This window comes from Carassius auratus, chromosome 14 (genome assembly GCF_003368295.1).
Source record: "Carassius auratus strain Wakin chromosome 14, ASM336829v1, whole genome shotgun sequence".
Taxonomy (NCBI): domain Eukaryota; kingdom Metazoa; phylum Chordata; class Actinopteri; order Cypriniformes; family Cyprinidae; genus Carassius; species Carassius auratus.
The window spans coordinates 15,939,290-15,960,243 of NC_039256.1; the positions used below are offsets into that span (position 1 = coordinate 15,939,290).

The 20,954-nt window shown below is 37.1% G+C and overlaps 1 pseudogene; it reads right to left on the reverse strand.

Moving 5' to 3' along the window:
• Nucleotides 1-2,098: 2,098 nt before the first annotated feature.
• LOC113113798 (interferon regulatory factor 2-like) lies at nt 2,099-20,029 on the reverse strand (annotated as a pseudogene).
• Between the last annotated feature and the right edge of the window lie 925 nt (nt 20,030-20,954).

A 20,954-nucleotide genomic window follows, 5' to 3' on the forward strand; every position in this document is an offset into this window, starting at 1 on the left:
GCTGGATTGAGTTATCTGAGATAATTGCGCGTCTGGTGTGTTGTCTTAAAAGGGGATATGTATCGATACTCGAAACCATGATCAGCAGTGCAGCGATTGGCTGGTGGCAAGACGGCAATGTAATGACGTCATATAATTTAAAACGACACCTGACGAAAAACTTGACAAATTTCTGGACTTTTATAAGGAAACAGCCAAGCAAACAAAACTACATAAATGTTTTAATAGATACATGAAACAGATAATACATACATGTTTTCATTTTATTATAATTTGTTTCATCATTCCCAATTATTTAGATTCGCAATTTATAGTTGTGCAGTCTTTACATTTTTATTTCAATGTAGAAATTATCTATTCATTTCATTTTATATTGGGAAAGATTTGTTACGTGACAGCATTAATGAAAGTTTCTTAAGGGTCAATATGTTATCTGCATCTCCTGCGCTCCATCAAGCCACTCGTATAATAGCAGTCATCACTCAAAATAATGCACGACTCTATTATCTGTATAGCATGTGTAAGACTCTAAAACAATAATGAAGTAATATTTTATGACAAATAAATATTTCAGTGAGTAAAACTGGCTGTGTCTATAGTAGGCTGTTATGGACTACACAACATTTTTATATTATTTTTAAATAATTTTTTTAATGATTATTATTTATAATTATTGTCCCTGGATCAGTACGATACTCTTGTAATAAAGTAGCGGTGGTAGCAGGCATATTTTGAGTATCAGTTCTGGTTGAAAAGAAGCGATCTAATCCTGTTTACATGAAATAAGCTGCTCCCGAGCAGGTTTAAGATAACTGACCTGTTGCTATGACAGCAGCTCCGGGATGAGCTTCGAAGAACCAAATGATCCAAGATCACGCCAAATCGTCAACATTCAAATCCAGCTAACTGAGTTAGCGACGTACGAAGAACGGGCCCCAGAATTCATGTTTTCATTCATGCTGAGAATCCAGTTCAATGTAAAATGTTGTTTATGTGGCAGATTCGTTTAACTTTGTCTATGGTTAAAAAAAATTAGTATTAGTAATATATAAGATTGTTGGTAAATGTGACACAAGAGGGAGCTATGTTTCTGTTTATCATCTACATGGACATGGTTATTTGCCCTACGATCGCAATTTTGTCTGGTTTATTAGCCAGGTCAGGCTTGTTGTGTTCACCTTATTTTGCTACAAGGAAGAAGCTATTTTATGTAAATGTGCGAGACGTTCGGTTAAACAGATGCTATATAAATAACTAGAGCAATGACAAAGAGCAGTAAACTGTAGGCCTCATACTATTTGCGCTACAAATTAGTGTGTTTATGATTATGATAACGAATTTAAAGTAATTTGGATCCAGCAGAATTGCTGTGATGTACAGGTAAAATAACAGGAAGAATGAGACCGGAAGTCTCGCACGTTTCAGTTACAAATATCTGAAAGTGGAAAGATGTATCACCATATTAAATCCCTAGATAGGAAAAAGAGAGCTAGAGATTAAACGAGAGAAACGAAGGGGGAAATAAGTTGCTTTCCAACATTTAAACTAAACAAAAGCAGATTTTGACTGAAACCATGGAAAATGACTCACTGTGAAGCGCTGAAATATAAAATAGAGTGTGATTGTTCAGTTTTGTAAGTACAGATGACACAGAACCAACTGCAATCGGACACAAACAGTGTCTATCATTTATTCCTATGATCACATGATTGTTATACACCAAAATCTTGTGGAAATCATTAAAGAAGCCCTTGAATGTGATAAAGATCCTTGCACACATTATCTGGGACTCAAATGAACATATGTAGACACAAGACAAGCAGAACATACTACATTAGATCTTTACATTCACATATACAGAAGAATAAGACACTTTAAAAGGTTCTAACTTACATCTTTCTTAATAAAAAAGAAAATCATAAAAACAAGTGCTTCGTTTCGTCATAAAAAACCACAAACTGACACAAATTCACAACAGGATTTCTTACATCACAGGGTTCCTAATGTATAATGGTATGTACTATCCATTGCATAAAGATACCTAAGGTATAAAAATGGATTCGCTCACAATGAAGGTCCTTTAGATAAGTTAAGATTATGCCATTTATTGTAAAAATGTCTATCCTTGATTGCGAGCTACAAAAGTCACTGATTATGGCAGCCAGTGCTCATCCATAAGGTGCTCGGGCGACTAAAGGCAATTAGGCAATGATCCCACTATATACACATTCACAATGGCTTGCGGGTCACTACAGCAGCTTACGGATACACGTCACTGCACTCAAAAACTCCCTGAATTTCAGCTCACGTGTCACTTCCTGCCAGGGAGCATTGGGTCAACCTCCCATAGGGTGGTCCATTGCTGTCCTGTGAGCTCGTAGGTCCTTTATCAAAGGCAATGATAGTGTTCTCGACGAGTCCGGCTGGACGTCACGTGCATGTTTGATCAGCAAGTCTTGACGGAGGATTTGGACACGTCTGAGGTTTTCATGATGACACTGGCACGCTTCTCGTGGGCCGACAGCTGGCTGGAGGGTCCGGGGCTGTGGGAGGACGAGGGCAAAGGGGTGTTTAACAGGCTCCAGGTCGGCCCACCAGTGAAGGGGGCGTGCAAGGGTGAAGATGCGGGTTCTCGGACAGTGGTTATCTTGAAGTTGGTCTTGTCGGCAGAAATGAAAGTGGACATGCCAGGCAGCGCCATCCTCACCTTCTTGTCTTCATGTCCAAATAGAGCGGCCTGGATACGCTGCAGGGCAGAACAAATCCACATCAGTGATTAGACAGTGACAGTGTTTCTGTCAGTGGTAAGTTTTAATGTAGAATGTTTGTGATGACGTTAGAAAAGTAGTTTAATTGTTTTGCCACTTGCTTGAGCAACTGTGTTGTGCTGTGTGTAAGCTATTGTGCAACAATTGCACGAGTGTGAAAACAAAGATACACTGCATGATCTAACATTTAGGTGAGATAAATATATATTTTTGGAAATGTCTAAAAAATGCTCCCCTCCACCCTCAAAAAAAATAAAATAAAAAAATCCCCTCTCACAAGAGTCACCTATAAGAGGGAAATTCCCCCCATTTTCAAAAATGAAATTCAGGCCCTGAATAGATTTAGATAGTATTACTATAATATAAATAATTCTACATTATAAAAATAAGGCTTTAAAAAAAAAGATAGTTATCGATGAGGGTATATATAATATTTATTTTAATCTATTTTAATTATAATTATATTTATTTAAATTGTATTTATTATTTATTTATTTCATTTAACTTTATCACACTTAATCACATTTTTATTTATTCATTTTAATAAATTATTTTAATTCTTTTATTATTATTATTACGTTAAACTAGTTGAAATTTGTTTTAATCAAATGTTCTTATTCATTTATTTACATTTGTTTATTATTTATTTGTTTGCCATTTTTTAAAGGATTTTCTTTAAAGAAATCCCTTCCTGACTCTCTCAATCATTATTTAAATAACACAAATTTGAAAATAAAATGAATTTTTTGAAGTTAAAAACAAATAAAAATAAAGCACATTAAAAAAAAAAAGATTGACCTGCATGTCATCCCATTTTTAACCAACATCAGAAAATCCTGAATATGAAAATAAACATGACAAAAAGTCTGGTAATCTCTGCTGATGTTATGTGTCTTCCTCAAGAGCACAGGTTATAGTTTGCACTTGCAATCTGTCAATTTTCTACCAGGAACTAACCATATATTTTCATGAATTACAACCTGAAGCCATGTCATAAAACACACACACTTCCTTGTGTTCAAATTATGATAATCCCGAATTGCATGAGAGCGCTCTCGCCCACGTCTCCAGGGGCCCCACCACACACAGCACACAGCTCACCGCCATCAGTTGCATTTCCTCTCTGACACTCAACTTCATGCTTTTGATTGTTCTCTCTAGAAAATGATGTGCTGCCTGTAAGACATGTGCTTCATACATCTCAACTGTGTTCAGACTGATAACCGGCACATAAAACAGTCCGTCTAACAGCACTTAAAATTAATGATTATTAATAGCTTCTATTGTTTTACTGACAGAATTACGACGGCAGACTGGCTATCGTCCGACTGCAGGATCTGCTGGCTTCCTGGCACCACGTGAGGGCAAATTTATCACAAAAAGGACCTTAAAGAATCTAACGTTAAACTCAAACAGAAATTCTTACATTTAAAATACTGCAGAAAAAAAAGGGAAAAAGAAAAAGAGAGAGACGATGGTACTATTTTTATGTGAAAATATTATTTATGTCCAAAGAAAAATCTGCTCAATATATATAATATAACAATAATATAAAATATGTGAAATATAGAAAATTCATATAAAATAAAATATGCAGTCATTTTGGATTAAAAACAATATAAAATCATTCATTGCTCTTGGACAAATTAAGTAACTTTATTCTTGCATGACAACATATCGTAAATACTATATTAAGTTGTTTTATTTCACTTTAATTATTACTGTTTATTTATTTTTTTAATTGAAATTTGTATTTATTTGATGGTATAATAATCTAAGAAAAAAAAAGCATGTCTAAAAGGTACAATCTAATTTAAAGCCTTCGGTATTTACAATGTTAAATTTATGAGAGACTTTTCAGGGTGTTTATATCCTGCCATGAAGCAAAATTCCCCTCCCTCGAAGCCTAAATGACATTTGAATCAGCCGTCAGCACTGACAGCCGTCTTCTGGCCTAGAGTAACTCTATGGGTGAATCAGAGACTCTGTTTTTCTATTTCAATAGTTTTCTAACAAGCCGCAGCACATTTGCCGGAATCAGCGAGAAGCGTCACGTCACTGCTTGCTCTTTCTCTTTTTTTCCTCCCGTCTTGTTTTGCATCAGAGTTCTGAGGTAAAGGAACCGAAAACAGGGGGTTGAGGAGTACCATGTAAGCTTTACCCAGATGCATGCTGGAACTTACATGTGTGGATAGAGACTGTGCGTTAGTAAACGGGAACTTGGAAAAGCCACAAGCTTTCAGGCATGAAACAATAAATCACAAGACCTGTTATTGTAAAATCAAATTGAGTTTTATAGCTTCTAGTCTTTTTTAAGTCTGTGGCTTAAATCTTGTCTTTTAGCAGAAAAAGCCATTTGAAATGTAGTCTCCCTTTTCCAGAAAACAAAACTGACCGAAGTATTATGACTCATGCATATACAAACTTTGACCTAATTAACTGTACTGTAGGATGGATAATTACATCATTATTTGAGTAGCAAAGCATGTTCAAGTACCGTACATTTCCTTATTAAAGTAAAAATGCTTCTTCATATTCTGTGTATCAGTTTGTATGCTACAGTTGATTTATCTAATCTGGCACGCTTGTACAAGACTAAATGCAAAACTTTGAGCTCAGGAAATGGCCCCCGATACTAGTTTACTCAAAAACAGCTGTGACATCTCTAGAGGCAATCACAGGCCGGACTGATCGTGCAAAAAAAGCCAAAGTGAGCGAGTACTTAGACGTGTTAGACTATCAAGGAAATTTGAGTCTGTAATCTTACTACTGCAATGGGCTGTGAAAACACTTGCACACAAGCACTGACAGCGTTTGATATATTTGGCCCTCAGAGTCGCGGAGTGAGAAATAGCCTGTGAAAACTTGCTCTGCAAAATTCAAATGCACAAAAAAAATACCTTCACATGCTCCGGATCAACGCTCTTCTAGAAACGGACTCTGTGCATGCATGCAAAAGCACATTTTTGGCACTGCATGCATGTTAACCAGCATATCTGCGTTATGTCAGTAACAAACCTCTGTACAAAAGAGCTTCCTTTAAATGTCTGAGCCACTAAACTGAATGTTGCTATTCAGGCAGCTGCTATAAACATATAAAGAGTAACTCGCTCAGCAAGATTCTCCTCAAACTGTTGCATTTGCCATATTTGACCTGAAAGTCAGCACAGGTGCAAGCAGTTTATATGACAGTGCCTCTTGTGGCTGAGAATGCAACACATACTACTTTTAAAGGAACAGTTCCCCCAAAAATGAAAAATTGTCTTCAAATTTACTCTCACTCAAGCCACCAAAGATGTAGATGAGTTAGTATCTTCATCAGAACAGATTTGGAGAAACGTAGCATTACATCTCTTGCTTGCCAATGGATCCTCTGCAGTGAATGGGTGCCACCAGAATGAGAGTTCAAACAGCTGATAAAAACATTGCAATGATCACAAGTAATCCGCACAATGAGTCTACTGTATTAAGTGAAAGTGAAAAGCTGCTTGTTTGTAAGAAATAAATCCATTACTAAGGTGTTTAACCTTAAATCATTGATTCAAAAATACAATTAAAAAAATAAGTCCATAATCCATGACAACGCTTCCTCAGGTTAAAAAGTCCATCTCTTGTTGTTCTCTCACATCAAAATCCACTGCCACATTTGTTTAATGCTGTTTTGGACTGTTTCACTCCTGTGCAAAATGTGCTTGATCTGGGCATATTTTGCTCCTTATTCAGAGGAGACATCTTTTTCACTTGGTAAAAACAATGTTATGAATATAGGACACAAGATGTTAGTTGATGGACTGGATGGATTACTTGTGGATTATTGTGATTTTGTGTTGCGTTTTATCAGCTGTTTGGATTCTGACAGCACCCATTCACTGCAAAGGATCCACTGGTGAACGAGTGATGTAATGCTACATTTCTTCAAATCTGTTCTGATGAAGTAACAAACTCATTTTGGATGGCCATGCATTTTCAATTTCCAAGTAAACTATTCTAACATTGTGTAATCAAGTAATTTGTTGTTGCATAGTGCATATTTTGGCCTTTAGCGTCTGTACGAGAAGCACAATTCAGTTCCTCACACCGCTAAAGCCACTGCAATAAACAGACGTACACAAAAGGATTCTGGATATTGCTTGGACACACCCATTAAAAGAACTCTTCTTTCAGGTTATTCATTTTGGCCACTATCCCTCAGAAACTGCAGTCTGCAATAATTTCAGATGTGAACACAATAACAATCTACTTTTGTGTTTAAACCTGTCGGATTTTGCACTTACCTCTTTGGAGTCTTCCTCACTGGCGCTGTCTGTATCGCTCTCTGCTGGAAGATAGAGAGAAAGCAAAGTGGTCAGACTGATTCATCAGGGATTTCCTGACAGACAGGTTACCGTGTATGGGTGGATCAAACAATGCAAAGATCATCAGATTAAAAAAAAAAAAATTATCTTTACATCTTGAATAATTTAACCGTAAGAAGTTTCAACTGATTGCACCAATTAACAACTGAAAGATATCCTCAGGGCCAGTCATTTCACATTTTTTAGATGAGGAAATACATTTTAAATTGCACAGAGAGCTGCTTAGATAAGACTATATCAATCAGAAATATAAGGAGACAGCAGCTAGTTTGCTTTGGCATTGCGTTTGTGTTTACTATGAATAACTCAACACTTAAGCATGACATTTCATGCCATAAACCACATGCTTTCAGCCCCAGGGACTTCTGAGAAAAAAGGATTGTTGATTGGAAAACACGGAACAACAGGACATGAGTCAACATTCCCGTCCGTGTACAAACACACTGACAAGTGCTACTGTACGGTAAATTTCACGCTACTAAAAACAAGTTTTCATAAGCCAAGCCCCACAATTTCAACAATGGCAAGAGTTCATCTCAGTACTCCACATGCAGCCAATGAGCAGACTATATTAAGAGACAGACAACACCGCAGATAAAGGATATATAGGAGTAGTTTTTTTCTACTCTAGGAAGTAATTTGCATTCCTTAGTTGTAACTAGCTCCCAGAGGGAACTGAATGAAACGGAACACTTATAGACAAATGCAAAAACGTTCTAGCTGTAATCTTGGATCTAGCAGTGTTCACACTTTTAGCAGCGAGCTGGATGGCTTCTTATCAGAAGCAGTGTTTCAGAGCAGGCCTCTGCCATAGTCAGAAACAAATAATTAGTGGTGTTTGCTAAGATAAGAATTATAACTAGGGGGAATTCTGGTAAATTGGGACACTTTGGCCATTGAGATGACTGGGAGAAAAATGTCCCAAATAACTGAATTCACTGTTACTCGTTTTAACAGTTTGTTATAAGGATTTGAATAAACTTCTAACCCTGTGTATTATGCTTTAGCATTCAACTCTACTAAACATAGGGTACATATGACCAAAAACATGCAGGTATTGTACATAATCGACCAATCGTGGGGCTGCGTGTGATCTAGAGGGAATGATCAAAGCGATGCAAATATGCACATGTGTTTGTTTGTTCGATTGACTTGAAGCGTAACTACACACAAATAAAAAAAACAACAAAGTGCGCCACAATGCTTCAAGTCAAATGAACGAACAAACACGTGAAAGCGATTCGAAAGCATAAGGAGCCGTCTGCTCTGCTCTTTATAGCTCTCATGAATGTTACACAACCTGCATAGTACAAATTGCCAAAACCTGGATATTTTAGGCAATTATTAAAATCCTGGCTGGGACGTGTCCCGTATGAACGGAGCATATGGTTACCCTAACTAAACACCAATGAATGATTCATGCAATTAGACGGTTTAGACACGTTTTTGCTTCGAAGCCAATAAAACGTACAAGAAATTCTCATAGACTTACAATAAAAATTATATTATAGACTCCTGCTAGAATACCTAGCTACATCATAGCAATTCACTTAAAAAACATTACAACAAACTTATTTAGAATTACTTGCTTAACCCAGAGATGGTATTAGAACAAGCTAATTCTCCAAAATGGTTTAATTATCGTAAAGTAAGTAACTATTCACTGCTAGATCTTCAACGTCCTCAACATTTTATCTTACAAGCCACATAACATTTTGGACAGTGTTGTTATTGTTAACTAAAATAAAAACTATAATAATTTTTAAATAAGAAAATATAAAATACAAGAAAAATGGAATATACAAATTGTTGCTTTGGCAAATAACTTAAAATATGTTTAAGTTGAAGTACTGAAATGTGTTAATACTAAAACTGAATTAAAAATAAATTAAAAAACTATATAGAAACTACAGAGAAACTTACAGAACTACATAGAAAACGTACAATAAATATATTCTGTCATATGCTTCCTTTTAGTAAAATGTGGACACATACTCATTTGTTTTCTGGTTTAAATAAATCATGACTCACTGTACTTATTCGTTCCCTAGTTTTATTCAATTGTGGCTACATTTTACTACTTTATTCTCTCGTTTTAACTGAACTAAAACAAGGGAACTAATTTAGTCACACTTTATTTTAGTGAAAGTGAAAAGTGAAAGTGAAGTGACATTCAGCCAAGTATGTTGACCCATACTCAGAATTTGTGCTCTGCATTTAACCCATCCGAAATGCACACGCACAGAGCAGTGAACACACACACACACACTGTGAGCACACACCCGGAGCAGTGGGCAGCCATTTATGCTGCGGCGCCCAGGGAGCAGTTGGGGGTTCGATGCCTTGCTCAAGGGCACCTAAGTCGTGGTATTGAAGGTGGTGAGAGAACTGTACATGCACTCCCCCCACCCACAATTCCATCCGGCCCGAGACTAGAACCTACAACCCTTCGATTGGGAGTTCAACCCTCTAACCATTAGGCCACGACTTCCCTTTTCCCTTTTAAAGGTCCAATTCCAGCTAAAAAAAAACATTAACAATGACTTTTGTCTCATTAAGTTTCTAATTTGATGCTTATTAATAGTTAGTAAGGAAAGTTGGTAAGTTTAGGTGTTGGGTAGGATTGGGGGATGTAGAATATGGTCATACAGAATATATGCTTTTATAAGTACTAATAAACAGCCAATATACTAATAAACTAACTAGTTAACTTAATAGTGATAAACAATAGTAATAAACAACTAGTTAATAATGAGAATTGGCTCTGCAGAAATTACATACAAAAACCCAATAAAAAACTTAAAATATAAAAATTATATTTAAAATATCAATAAATAATACTACATTAGTACAGAGCCCCGCACATCACATACAGGAAAAAATAATAAGCTAAATTGTGCGCACGATTTACTAATTTGTTCCCTCAATGTACTAAAAGATGCGCACGATTACTATTGCGTTCTCTCGATTTACTATTTTGTTCACTCGATTTATAAATTGTGCGCACTATTTACTAATTTGTTCCCTCAATGTACGCCCCAATGTCGTGCGCCCAATTTAGCAAATCGAGGGAACGCAATAGTAAATCGAAGGAACACAATAGTAATCATGCGCACGTTTTAGTACATTGAGGAAACGAATTAGTAAATCGTGCGCACAAAAAAATATATATTTTTTCCATACATTAGTGACGAAATAATGCTTAAAAAAGAAAAACACTGGTCCTGCCAACAACCCAGAACACACTAAGTAGTGAGAGTAGTATTGCCAACTCAGTCTTATATGATATTTGTAGACCAATACGCAAACTACCTAGCAACCAATCAGAATACTCTGGCAACCGCAATGTGCAATGTGTTAACAATCTACTTCAAAAACTTTGAACGCACGCCGCAGTGCACTAAATACAGTACTACAATGAACACCTTAGCATTGCAGCTGCAAATCTTGCCCTAAAATAATTTTGGATAAAACTTGTCCATTACAGCAATATAAGTGTTTAACTGTACCATGCTTCAATTATAACATACATAAAACATATATAAAATAACTTTTGGACAAACTAGTCCATTGTAGCAATATAGGCTATAGGCTAAGTGCAGAACTGTGCCATGCTTTAATTAGAACATACTGAAGGCACACTTTAACTTTCTGAAGACGAGCACATGCAGGTGAGAGAGTGAACTGTGTTCGCACCTCACCGTTATATATTAACTCCATCCGGCCAGAGCTTAGTTACAGAACAGAGGTACAGCCGACGTGCAACAGACAGCATGTCCTTGAGCCTTAACTCTAATGGACGTTGTACAACACAAGCAACACACGCAGCCTACACAGATCTCAATGCCTCAAAGCATGTTTCAAGCTAAAAAATTAAATGCTTTAGAAGTGATGTTTTCAATTTGATCTGAAATGAACGCTTTCTTTTCAAATAAGAACAACAGATACACTGCAAGATCTCACTTTTTCCAGTACAAACATCTAAACATTCTTAAATCAGGATACTTTGAGAAACAAAATGAATTAAGATATTAAGTCTTGTTCTCCAAAATAATTTTAAATGAAGGTTAAGAAAAGGGGAAAGAAAACTAAGGGAATTTTTCCTCCACTGAATAAAAACAAACAAAAAAAGCTAATTGTGTGTGTGTGTGGGGGGGGGGGTGTTCTTCACAATTTTGCCTTTTTTCCTCACAATTGCCAGTTTACATCTCACATTTCTCAAACTTGCAATTCTGGCTTTTTTTATCAGATTTACATGATATAAACTCATTAGTACCAGAAATAGTCACAATTGTGAACTCCCAAGTGTGAGAAAAAAATATATATAACTGCATATTAGTATCATGCAATTCTTAGAAAAAAAGCCAGAATTGTCAGATAAAACGTTGCAACTCCTTGTTTACATTTTTACATCAGTAGCGCAAATGGACTTCCATATTTTCCTGACCCAACTCGCAGGAATTTTGTTTAAGCTCAATTAATTTGAGAACTGATTCAAAAAACACATTTCTTATCTTATGTAATTTTGCTTTTCAATTAAATGCATAGAATAAAAAAAATTGATAGTTTAACAGTAAAACAAAAATACGAAAATCTTTTTTGTAGTGTAGTACCTAAAAAAGAGACCTTATCTACACTGCAATAAACAATCTTAATCATTATTTTTGTCTTGTTTTCCAGAACAAGTATCCAAAGTTCCTAAATCAAAATCAATCAATCAAGTCCTATTTTCAGAAAAAAAAAGTAAATAAAAAAATTATAATCTAAATTAAGTGAGTTATTGCCTGAAACGAGAACAAATATCTGTCAATGTGGAAAAATAAAAATAAGCTTTATTCAAAGTAAAAACAAGATTATTTTTCCAATTGACAGATATTTTTTTAAAATATGTTTACAGCCTAAATTAATTTTAATTTTTTTTTTTAGAAAACAAGACTTAATATCTTAAGAAATTTACATTTTCTAATTAAATGTATCTAGATGCAAGAAGATATTTAAGATAAGATACAAAAACAAAATACATCAAGTAAGAAAAACTACACTGAAAAAAGAGGTTATGTCGTGCTTGTTGTTTGAACACACAAGATCAAATCTACCGCCTGTATCGGTTTCAACTGGTCACTGAAAGGCAAACAACAGGATGGTTTGGAGGACTGGACATTTATATTAATCAAAAAGTCAAAATATTTCAGCAAATGGAACCGGCCTTGGACAAATTCAAACCGACATCTTTGTAACTGGATGAGTGCAAAACCAGCAAGGATCTCAAAGCAATGCTGCACTGTGAATATAGTCATGGCTAAAGTATGGAAGTATTTGTCAAGCCAACCTCCATACGAGGAGACGGGGGAGATCTGTAAGGGGTACAGGTCACTGGATGTCACGGCCTGCTCCTCATTCTCCGTCACCACCTCAATGGTCTGACACACGTCCGGCAGATCGTTGATGATCAGGTGGTCGTCCCCTGGGCTCCTCCCACCAGCCTCTGAGGAAGGAGAACAGGGAAGAGAGAGTGAATATGGAGAACAGTGAAGTGGGAAGTGAACGTGTGTCTTAAAGAGGCCTGAGCCAGATCTGTGTCATTTTTCACTCTGGACGCAATCCCTCCGGTCCATGAAGCTGAACTCTATTTCCCATGACTCCGTAATAAAATGATGCACTGGAAACAAGGTTAAAAACAAATTAACCAGCTGTAAGGCATTTTGTAAATCAATTACGTTGCAGTTCATTTTTGCTTTGCCAAGTCCATGTGCATCACAGATCCCACATGACTAACAAAGCAAACACAGGCAAAGCTTACCTTTTACCCCGACCGAGTGCGTTAGTGAGATTGAAAGGGAAACAGAGAACAGTGGACGTGAATAAACAAACACAGGAACAAGGAGATCTGGATAAACAGGTCCACAACAGAATGATAGGTGCAGTGGGATCATATCCCATCCCAAATGTAAAAGACTCGCACTTAAATCTGTCAAGAACATGCCTATATTACATATGTATTTGTATGTTGTGGTAGCAGTTGTTGTACTTAATTAAATTCATGTTGATTTATCCTGTTGTCAATTTTCATTAATATAAATTAAATTATTATTATTACAGTATGGGAATTTGGTGGGGAAAAGTTGCATGAATTTATATAGTTTTCAAATTTTTTCTTTAAAGCAAATATAATTTCCTTTTTTTTATGGGGAGAAATATAACCCATAATTCGACCTCCACAATTTCCAATGACACAACCTTTGACAAAACCATTCCTTCATTATGTCACTAACTGTTCATTTAACGCCAGCCATTCATACAATTCAATAGTAGGCAAATCAAAAGGCTTTTTCTAACTCAAACCGACAGCACTGTGACTCACTGGGTTTACATGTGTAGGTGTTATAACACGGCTGCTGGTATGAGGAACAAAACTTACTCTATTGATCAAATTCAGTGTCATGAGTAGATAACGTCTATAAAGGTTTTGATTTTGGAGATTTGTGAAGGCAGAGCAATGTGAGAGAAAGTCAAACAGCTGTGAAGTGATGCATGTGTTAAATTAGGATAGGAGAGGCACAGCAAAACAAACTCAGGTTGTTTTTGAGCGAAGCCTGAAGAATTCTGGGTATTTGCAATAAGTGGCTGAGGAACACAGAAAAAACTGCTGTTGTGCTTCAAAGACTTTTACATATTCTCTCAAACCACAAGTCATGCTTTTTTGAAGAGGATCCTAAAATAAACTTGAGAGATCTTTTAACAGCTTAATTTGTAATAATAATATAACCAAAAAATGGGAAAAAGATCTCACATCAAAGAAGGTGGAGTTTCAGAACGTGTTTAAGTGAATGTGTTTAGGAGCCAAAATGAACCCCCCCCCCCAGAAAGTTCGCTTTGGTGATCTTTTTCGAACTGCCAAAACGAACTTCACTTCGGCCTGATTTTGTTCGAAATTACATCATATCAGTTCATGCTTCAATTTCGATTTCAATTGCAATTTCAATTTCAAGTATATCAGGGCCTTAATAGATGACTCACAATTTTTTCTATTTTGGTGAACAGAGAAACAAAATGTGCCACTGAGAGAAAACATACAGATAAAAACTAATCATAGAGCAGATAGCATTTCAGGTCGTAAGTCCTTTCTTGCTAGATTGTGAAGAACAGGTTCCACCTGAATATACTCATGTGACCTGAGCACAGGTGTGCAGGGTGGAGCAGGAAGAACTACCTACCTGTACCAGAGTAATCTGCCTCCTGTTTGATTGTGACTGGGGTTTTACACGACGAAGAGCCGTTACTGTTTTCCCAACTCGAAGGTGCAGGGCATGGTCGCACTGCCTGCAGTTAACACACACACAAACACATTACATTCACATCTGTGTCAGATGTATCTCATAACCTGTTTTGATTAGAGCATTTCTAACAGCAACAGAATATACACAAGCGTGAAAGTCCATACCTTTATCTTTTCTTCTTTTTCAATCCCTCTCTTTTTACCTTTGAGAAACACAGACACACAAATCCAGATCAGTGCACGCAAATAAATAACACTTCAGAAAGTATGAAAACGGCAGATGTCACAAAACCTGTCAAGAAGATTTCTAGGTTCAACTGTTTCACTGGTGGGTTGTTAAAGTATTGGGACATTTGTCTTATATTAAAGTAAAAGACCCTCGGTCCCCACAAGTATAGTCAATAAAATACACACACACACACACACACACACACAAAGTAAGGCAGCTCTCAGAAGGGTCATGAACGCTGAACGTCTGCTGACATCCTGGAGCTCACATCTGCGAAAACTTTATCTTTATTAACAAACTGCATATTTGAAACTTGTATATGCATATGAATACAAACTTACTATGTATTTTTTTCTCAGTTATTCAAGCGTTAAATTATTTATTTCTAATATTTTTCTGTGAAATATGGCACAAATATTTTTCTTATGTCAGCTTCTGTGAGATTGACCCAAAAACATAACAGGCAGACTAGGTGGGATCATCCCATTCTTAGGTGTGACTGAACAAACATAACAGAAATGTCTTTAAATGCACATCATGAAGGGTGTCAGTGCTGATGCGTGAGTGACTGACCTCTCTTTGAATGCCGTTCGGACGATGACAGCATCTTGTACACCCTGAAGGCATTTGTTCCCTTTTTGATGCTTTTGTCTTTCACCTCCTCGATGTCAGGCAGGGAGTTCATCGCACAGCGGAAGTTTGCCTTCCATGTTTTGGGGTCCGGTTTGTCACCTGGTTGATATTTCCCTAAACAATGCCAGTGGATAATGCAGAATGGCAGGTCACTACCACTTTATATTGTATTGATATTGTATTGTATCACTAGCTGTAAACTTATGATGAAACTCAAACTCTAGGAGTATCATGGAGACACTTCACTGGACTTTTGATGTTTAACAGAAACAACCACTCAAAACACCCTAGCAACAACTAGCAAAATCCTAACATCCACCTTAAACACCTTAGCAACCACCTAGCTAAATCCTAACAACCACTCAAAACACCCTAGCAACAACTAGCTAAATCCTAACAACCACTCAAAACACCCTAGCAACAACTAGCTAAATCCTAACATTCACCTTAAACACCTTAGCAACCACCTAGCTAAATCCTAACAACCACTCAAAACACCCTAGCAACAACTAGCTAAATCCTAACAACCACTCAAAACACCCTATCAACAACTAGCTAAATCCTAACATTCACCTTAAACACCTTAGCAACCACCTAGCTAAATCCTAACAACCCACTCAAAACACCCTAGCAACAACTAGCTAAATCCTAACAACCACTCAAAACACCCTATCAACAACTAGCTAAATCCTAACATTCACCTTAAACACCTTAGCAACCACCTAGCTAAATCCTAACAACCACTCAAAACACCCTAGCAACAACTAGCTAAATCCTAACAACCACTCAAAACACCCTAGCAACAACTAGCTAAATCCTAACAACCACTCAAAACACCCTATCAACAACTAGCAAAATCCTAACATCCACCTTAAACACCTTAGCAACCACCTAGCTAAATCCTAACAACCACTCAAAACACCCTAGCAACAACTAGCTAAATCCTAACAACCACTCAAAACACCCTAGCAACAACTAGCTAAATCCTAACAACCACTCAAAACACCCTATCAACAACTAGCTAAATCCTAACATACACCTTAAACACCTTAGCAACCACCTAGCTAAATCCTAACAACCACTCAAAACACCCTAGCAACAACTAGCTAAATCCTAACAACCACTCAAAACACCCTAGCAACAACTAGCTAAATCCTAACAACCACTCAAAACACCCTATCAACAACTAGCAAAATCCTAACATCCACCTTAAACACCTTAGCAACCACCTAGCTAAATCCTAACAACCACTCAAAACACCCTAGCAACAACTAGCTAAATCCTAACAACCACTCAAAACACCCTATCAACAACTAGCTAAATCCTAACATCCACCTTAAACACCTTAGCAACCACCTAGCTAAATCCTAACAACCACTCAAAACACCCTAGCAACAACTAGCTAAATCCTAACAACCACTCAAAACACCCTAGCAAACAACTAGCTAAATCCTAACAACCACTCAAAACACCCTATCAAACAACTAGCTAAATCCTAACATCCACCTTAAACACCTTAGCAACCACCTAGCTAAATCCTAACAACCACTCAAAAACACCCTATCAACAACAAGCTAAATCCTAACATACACTCAAAACACCCTAGCAACAACTAGCTAAATCCCAAAAACCACTCAAAACATCCCTGCAACCAACTGGCAAAATCCTATCAACCACCCTAAACACCCTAGCAACAACTAGCTAAATCCTAACATCCACCTTAAACACCTTAGCAACCACCTAGCTAAATCCTAACAACCACTCAAAACACCCTATCAACAACTAGCAAAATACTAACAACCACTCAAAACTCCATAGAAACAACTACCAAAATCCTAACAACCACTCAAAACACCTTAGCAACAACTAGCTAAATCCTAACAACCACTCAAAACACCCTAGCAACAACTAGCAAAATCCCAAAAACAACTCAAAACATCCCTGCAACCAACTAGCAAAATCATATCAACCACCCTAAACAACCTAGCAACCAACTAGCAAATGCCCAGCAGCCACAGAGAACACCCTAGCAACCAACCAGTAAAACCCTAGTGACTACCCAGGACAGCCTAGGAACCAAAAAGTAACCACCCTACCAACCACCGAACCCAGAATACCAAAATAAGCAAACCACTCAGAACACCCTAGAGACCAACCAACCCATAACACCACCTAGTGACTACCGAGAACACCCTAAAATCCATCTAGAAACCCTAGCAACCATAATGGAGCATGTCAACAGCTCCTTCAGATTAGCGGTTCTCAGCCACTGAAGTGTGTGAGACGTGAATTTAAATTGTATTTATTTACAGAGGTATATGATGTCACACTTGTGCAGCACAAATCTCTGAATAAATGTTCCGAAGTGACAAACTTCAACAGATTTACAATTAAACCTAGTTTGAATCTAGTCTGGTCTAGATCTAGTTTGAATATTCACAACTGCATCCCAACATTATGAACGTTCTGTTTGTACAGCATGTATACTGTATGTGCATTTAAGGGCACACATGACCGTTTGCATGCTCACTGCACCTGTATGGATGGCCCAGTTTCGGAAAGAGCGGCGCATCTTTCTCCACGTCCCAGCCGTGTCGCGCAGCATGCATCCATGGAATCTGGAATATTCTCTTCTCCTGCAGGCAAAGAACATGCAAAACATGTCACAAGCCAAGACACACCTAAAATGCACTTCATTTGTGCACCAACTCACATTTATATGGCAGAATATTTCACAAACAATAGCCTCTTGCTCATGGCAAGTGAAAACAATTCTGCAAAAAGACAAGTTTCAACAACCACAGTCACAGTACCTTGTTGACCCATTTGAGGCCCGGTATTTTACAAGAGTTTATCTGCTCTTCCAACCATGGTCTCATACGCATTCTCTCCACCGGCATGCTGGCCTAGAGAAAGAGAGAGAGAGAGATCTGGAATGTGTCAAAGTTTGACGGCAACCTTTCCTCCTTCAACAGGTTGTTCATTCCTCTATGAATATCCAGGAAGCACGATGACAAACTTTAACCCTATTTCTAAAAACGAACCTCCAGCGGAGACCATCTGATTCACAATTTACCGAAAGTTACTGCAATCAAAATGATTATGGGTTATGATTCGTATTTGGGCTTTTGTGAAAGCAAGAGTCAGGACCGTGAGTCAAGACGTGAATGACAACACATAGAGGATGTTTGTGTGTGTGTGTGTGCGCGCGCGCGCGTGTGTGTGTGTGTGTGTGTGTGTGTGTGTGTGTGTGTGGTGAGCAAGAAAGTTTATCTAACAAAGAGTACATGTGGTCAGACCTGTAATATCAATCATGCAACATGACAGACACAGAAAGATGTCTCTTGATCCATTTTCATTTCACAAACCTCAAATCACAAGTTAGCGATTAACCAATGTGAGCTCATATAAAGGTTTATAGTTAATCACAACGAAAACTTGCACTTTAAAATCATCAGTTTGTTGCTTAGACCTTTGAGCCTTTATGGTCCATTAGGAAATGAGAGCGAACATAGGCAATCAAAACACAGAACAACAACATACAAGCATTACACTGCATACTACAGCACAGACAGACACAATTATGAGCCCCCAAAAAGTTACCATAATAGTGTTGAAGTATTCAGTAAACACAATAGTGTATATATATATATATATATATATATATATATATATATATATATATATATATATATGTGTGTGTGTGTGTATGTATGTATGTATAATACACACACACACACACACATACATACATATATGTATCTATGTATGTATGTTCATATTGAATATGTAATATTATTATATAATATTTAAGTGTGGACATTTGTTTGTGTATTTTTAGACATTAATAGATTATAGCAAAGCAACACGTTTTTCGAAGACATTTCTCATCTAAACTATTTGTACCAACTATTCAACTTTCTCATTAACTATTCGTAGGCAAGTTAGTATTTCATAGTGTACATTATAACACTGTTAAGCCTGAATTTAATAGAGCATCATGATTTGAACTTGACCAAAAATACTAATAATACTAAAGATAATATAAAAACTATTAACTTCAGTTTGTTAATGCGTTATATTAACACAAAATCATGTAATAAGATTATGAAGCTATATTTATCATCTTATCAGACTAAATTCGGATTCAGACACTGGTGCACCAGTTTATGACAGACACTTTCCATTACAGTGCCCATGTTACACCCAGTACGTGTCCATGTAAGTCAATAACAGCAATAATAATATCCACATGTCCGTACAAACGTCTAAATAACATAATTTGACATGAAGAACACGTTATTCATTAGTTCTACTCAGTACTTACGGTGGAGTTACATTGCGGTGTCCCAATCATTCTTGCAGTACACTAAGTCAGTTGACTTCAACCTCCCCAAATAAGTATGATAGTGCTGTCAAGTCAACTCAAAAGTGAAAATAAACATTCCTTGATTCCCATTGGATCCAAACACCCCTTGACTTTCGATTTAACGCTCAGCCCAGCAACACTCCGTGGCCTACAGCATAAACATCCACTTATATACACATGAGCCCTAGAAATACATCCGGAAATTTCATTTATTACCTGCGACGCGTAGAAATCACTCCAGGGATAAAAGCAAAGAGTGTATGAAGAGTCTTGACAATTTGTAGTTCTCGATAACAAAACAAAAAGTCAAATGGGATTGATTTCGCTCTTCAGATCGAAAGCAAAACAAGTGAAGGAAACAAGCGCTTGGGTGGAAATCCCCAACGTGCGCGCGTGCGAGTGAGCTGACTGCGTGTTTACAAATCCTACTACGGCCAGGGTTTGGATAATTAATATTAACGACGTGGCAAGACGTTCGCGAGCTGATTAGCTGGCACACAGACAACTTCGTAGGTGGGCGTGTGAATATTAGTAAAAGTGGGAGGCAGTCAGAGTAGTAACGCCTTGAATGGGGAAGGCCTAGCTAATGAATATTAATAGCGCAGCGAGAAGCTCGGGCACTGATTGGCTGACAAGCAGAAATGTGGGTGGATTTCAATGAACGATCTGTTTTTGAGTTTTGAGTTTTGCTTTTGTATGAAGAATCCGTTTTCTGTTCCAAATGACAGCCTAAATACAATTAACTCAAATCCATTTGCATTAAATTTTATTGTTGGTGTTTTATTGTATATCATAATTATTTTCATTAACATCACTTGTACCTTATTTTATTATTCTTCCCTCTCACAACTTTGATTATGTGTGTAGTTTATTTCGCAATACTTCATGTAAAACAATAAAATACCGGAGACTTTACGCCGAGCAACGTCTACGAACCTACTAAATATTCATTAGCTAAACCTTCGCCATAGTAGATTTTGCGCTGGTTTGTTCATTGGCTGCAGACTGAAATGCGAAACTCGATTTCATTTTCACTTCCTCGTTGTTTCGTTATTGCTTCTTAAAGGCGAAGCAGGCAGAAAAGAAACTTAAGCTGCCACATGCAAATACGTATCGCGCTTTAGTGCTGCTGGTTGTGTGTGATTAGAAAATTACCAAGTTTCTGAGAGTTCTTTTGTGTTAATTTTACATCACATATTTTTATATGCAGGTGTTGTGCATAATGCATAGCTGTATGCATCTGACTAAAAAAATGCATTAATCTATTGTATGTTTTTATTGAGTGCACTACTGATGTGCATAATAGTTGTGTCCATGACTACAG